Source organism: Carya illinoinensis, chromosome 5, assembly GCF_018687715.1.
Source record: "Carya illinoinensis cultivar Pawnee chromosome 5, C.illinoinensisPawnee_v1, whole genome shotgun sequence".
Classification (NCBI taxonomy): domain Eukaryota; kingdom Viridiplantae; phylum Streptophyta; class Magnoliopsida; order Fagales; family Juglandaceae; genus Carya; species Carya illinoinensis.
In genome coordinates, this window is record NC_056756.1 from 44,949,811 (window position 1) to 44,954,904 (window position 5,094).

Consider the following 5,094-nt stretch of genomic DNA (forward strand, 5'->3'; position numbering starts at 1 on the left):
CTGGTCAAAAGTCCGATCAGAAAAGGTATCGACCGATGTGGAACCCGTAGCATGGAATGAATCGCTTATGGGAACATCAGGAAATCCCCCAGCCCGAATATCTCGTAACATAACATCAACGTCATCAATGAAGTCATCCTCTTCATCAGGATCATGTACATTATCATAATCATCACTTATGATTAAATCTTCTTGTTCACCATGAAAAATCCATGCCGTGTAATTCTTGTCAATACCTTTAATAAACAAGTGTCTCTCTACCTGGGTTATTGGTAGGAAGTAATTATTTGAACATCTGACACATGGGCAACGAATTCCCTCACCCTCAGCTAAAGTTTGGGCCAAGGTAAGGAACTCCTTCACTCCTTTAGCATATTCCCTAGATCCAAATCTATCAGTGATTTGCATCCAACTCTTGTCTATCTAGAAATAAGTAGAGGTGCAAGAGTTGTTTAATAAGGAATGACCACATGCACAATGCCATGTAAATCATAGGTTAAGTCAGTTTGTAAGAACAATAAAAAAAAAACGTGGGAAGAGGAAAAAGTGGGAGAGATAGAAATAGAACAATATACTTGTACTTCATTCTCTTGATCTAAAGATTTCTCCTACAAATGGGTTTTCCATGCATGAATATATAGTCAAGATTCAATTAATTTATCTAGTGCCAGCAGTCACAGCAAACATATGAATATCAGAAGACTAAATGAAAGAGCACCTTGATTTTCAAAAAGGATGCCCAAATGATTTACAAAGAAAAATTTAGAAGAAGATTATATAAATTCAAAGCAGAAAATTAGGGATAATCAGAACAAAATCAAGAGTGTATTAAAGGAGAGCAAAATCAAGTGTATAATCAGGGATATAAGAAATGGAAGATGTTTGAAGAGACTAAAGACTTCCACAAGCAGAAAAAAAACAAAAGGATCTGAACCAAATGCAAAAATAATATCTAGATAAAAGGCTTAAAAGCTAAACACATTTTTAAACACTAGGAGGAAAAAGTATAAGCTACTACCCATTCAGTAGAATTAGGGGAATTTGCCCATTTGTCCAACTTATGATCTTTTACATATAGCTCAATTATGTACAACTACTCACCCCACCAATGTCGATGAGTACTAAAAACAGGACACCCAAAGTAATTCAGCCTTTTGACCTACTGCATGGTTAAAAGCCTAGCTACACAGGAACAAGTAGCTATCTATCAGCTATTAATAATTACGAGAGAAGTCTAATTAATTAATCATACTTTTTCTCATTTTTTGTCTCATATTCAACATATATTCCTGATCAGTTTCTGCATATACGAAGTTGGAAACAACCGAGATAGATCATAGCCAGCTATTCTTGCAAAATTTGTTATATACGACATTATATATATATATATATATATATATATATATATATATATATATATATTGTCCTAGCACGCTTACCTTGGATTAATACAAGTACTTAATTGGTCTAACACATATTTTAGAATATTATTATTAAATAATTACGTGTAGGTAGCTTCTGAAACTTGAAAGATTTAGTACTTGTACGTATAGAACTCTTCAACCTATTTGAACTTTAATTTCTAATTTATATTTACTTGGGGTTTGAAATATTTAATTAATCGCTTGAAATAAGGAACGCTATCGCTTGATCATCAAGCGGCCACTGTGTAAATTTGAGTGAAAGTTAGTCAAATATGTACATATATAGCCAAAATTAGTTTCAAACAAGGATGCATGCAGTACTACTTACGTGTGTCATAATTAAACTATCTATAGTTAGTTAGTTATATATAGATATAACAGATTATGATAGAACTAATTATGAAGTTCATTGTGAAGAGGAACTAATTATGATAGAAGAAGCACCTCAAAAAGTGGGATCTTTCCAGTATGGACGATGTTAGGATGTTCTCTAAATATGCCCCTCAACCCCATCTGATCTAGTGTATTTTCATAAGTTGATATGAAAAAATATGCAAAAAAATTCACTAGTTTGTACTCTCCCAAACCAGGCCAACTGGACGAATGGGCATAGTTTGCAACTTTGCACTGTTTGGGCAAGTATGTTGTACACTTTGAAAAACAAAAACATATATATATATATATATAGATTAATACAGAAGTTATTTTCGACAAGTATTGGTAGATTATTGTAGGTCTGTCCAGTTTTTTTTTTTTTTTTTTTTGTTCACATCTTCCAGAATACCTTGACTAGAAAATAATAGTTTCTAGTCGTCGTGTTTGTATATCTATATTTGAAGTAGCATGCTTCCAGTTTCCGAACTCTACAAGTTATATTATTAGTCTATAGGACTATATTCATGCTACTTTGAATTTAAGTTTTTATTATCATTAATTATATTAATTGATGACACATATTTTAAATACAACCAGCATACACATGAGGATCCAGGGGATTAGAGTATGTGTAGAAATTAAAACTATTCACAGATCCTTTATCATTGAATAAGCCAAAAGCCAAAATCACGAGAGGTACATTTTAAAATCACGAGAGGTACATTTCAAGAGATCAATGGGTGTCATTTTGGCCTTGTTGTCAACTTCAGCACCACATTTAATTAATTCCCTCCATGGATTTTATAAGAGGGCTTTTTGCTTTCCCTGCTGGGTGAAATGATCGGGAGGGTCGCCCTCGTCAACTACGGCGAAGACTATGGCAAACTCGTTGTCATCGTCGATGTCATCAACTAGAACCGAGCTCTCGTGGATGCCCCTGATATGGAAAGATCCCAAATGAATTTCAAGAGGCTCTCTCTCACTGACCTTAAAATTGACATTAAGAGGGTTCCTAAGAAGAAGGAATTGCTTGATGCTATGGAGAAAGCTGATGTTAAGAAAAAGTGGGAGAATAGTTCCTGGGGCAGAAAGTTAATTGTTCAGAAGAGAAGGGCTTCTCTAACTGACTTTGATAGGTTCAAACTTATGTTGGCAAAGATTAAGAGGGCTGGACTGGTAAGGCAAGAGCTCGCAAAACTGAAAAAGGAGAATGCTTCCTAAGCATAGTTTTTATATCTGTTTCCCAATTTTGTTATGAATTTTCTGCTGTTGTATGTTTGGATGGTGAGCTTGTTTCAATGAAATAAGAGTTTCAAAGCAGCTTGAGTTTTTATATATTTCCGACAAGACTTAATTGATAGTCAGTTTTATTGGTAGACCTTTTCTTATCTGGATGTTCATGTTACTCAATATTTTAATCTTAGTGTGGGTATTCATCCACTTTTCTTTAAAAAACAAAAAAAAAAAAAAAATCTATTAGTAATGGAAAAATATGTTGGTGAGTGTTTCAAATCAAATCAAGTTATATGTGAAGAATCAATTGGTTTGGTATTTTGAGGAATAAAGCAACTGATGTTAAGAGGTATAACTACTGAACAAGTAAACTACATTCCTTCAATTCTCAATGTGTCCATGATATCAAGACTAGGCGCAATCCAATCCAACCCAAGTCAAGTTTAAACCTCAACTAATGAAAAACCCAATGCACACCCAACCCAACCCAACTGAGCCAAATTCAGGCTAATAATCACAAATCTTTGTATCTCTGCCCGTAGGAATCCAAGGTGATGTCTTTAGCCCAGACTACCTTTCTACAGATCCCATCATGGACTAAAACAACCCTAATATATTTACTGATCCGAGTAGAGTGCCCCTGATACAGTTTCAATGTTGGGCTTAAATGCTTTTGCTATATATTGAAACGAATTAAAATACCCATACAACAAATAAAATTAGAGAGAAACACTCATTATTAAAAGCAAACCATCCAACTATAAATCTTTAGAACCATTGACAACCAAATATCTTCACAACCATAAAGCAACCGAAAGGGAGGAAGAGATAAAACACCGTTGGTCTCAGTTTACACCACTATTTTTTCCCCTTTTATAAGCAAACTAGACAATCCATATGGCTAAATAACGAGAGGTATATTTTAAAATCAAAGACCAAAACGTAAAACAACTAAACTAGATATATCTATCAACCCCAAAATTACAAGCGATACGACCGATTGATTCGGGTGTTCAGAAACAAATGAGTTACAGAGCGAGACAGAGAGAGAGAGAGAGAGAGAGAGAGAGAGAGAGAGAGAGAGAGAGAGAGAGAGAGAGCGAGAGAAAGTGATAGAGCATAAAAGAAACTCACCGGCGAGAAGACGGCGGTGAGACGATGGCGAGAATGCGGTGGCGAGACGACGGCGAGAAGATGGTTCGGCTACCAGTGAACCAAAACCCCCGTGCAGACAGAAAGAGAGAGGGAAAATGGGTCCGCGTGGGAAAATAAGAGGCGGGAAGAGTAAGTGTAGAAAATCTATTAAGGCGCCTATCAAGTCGCCTTAATAATACAAAAAGTCGCCGTAACAAAACTTTTTTAACGGCGGAAAATTTGTTATGACAATTTTGTTTTATAGAACGGGGTATTTGCGGCTATATTATTTCCGACGAACAAAAACAGCCGGAAATAATGACTTTTTGCGGCTACTTTTATTATTGACACAAAAGATTTACCAAAATTTAAAAATCGGCTTTTTGCGACCATAATTTTATCGCCGGTAATAAAAATAGCCGTAAAAAGTCCTTTTTTCTTGTAGTGGTACCACGTGATAGACGATGGTAATCCAGCAATAAAGTCCATGTTTTCTGGCAACGGCCCCTCAAGCTGTCGTAAAGAGAGTTATCCAACCTGACCTGACTCTTTGAAGGCTTTGAAAATTGCTGACCTGACCCCTCGGTCCCCTCACACGAGTTTTCCAACGACCACGTGATAGTCGTTGAGATCTCTTTCCGTCGTAAACTTTTAAAACTTTTTTCTAGTCGCCCATATGGGCAATATGGAGAACCAGGTTCAACCTCTCTCTCTCTCTCTCTCTCTCTCTCTCTCTCTCACAAATAAAAAACAAAAAAATAAAAAAGGTCTATATGACATGCCATTATCGTTTGACTTTTACACCTAAGACAATTATGCTTTGGTGGTTCCTACACTATACCTCATTAAGACAATTTTAACTTGCTTACTTGCTCTTGTTACGTAATTGATGTGTTTTAAGGCTTGTTTGGCGATAGAGATGAGATAC

The 5,094-nt window shown here is 35.6% G+C and overlaps 1 pseudogene across 1 annotated transcript; it reads left to right on the forward strand.

The window, feature by feature from the left end:
- Positions 1-2,636: 2,636 nt before the first annotated feature.
- On the forward strand, positions 2,637-3,239 carry LOC122310387 (annotated as a pseudogene). The gene has a single exon (XR_006242608.1). The product of XR_006242608.1 is annotated as a 60S ribosomal protein L14-1-like (transcript).
- The last annotated feature ends 1,855 nt before the right edge of the window (positions 3,240-5,094 follow it).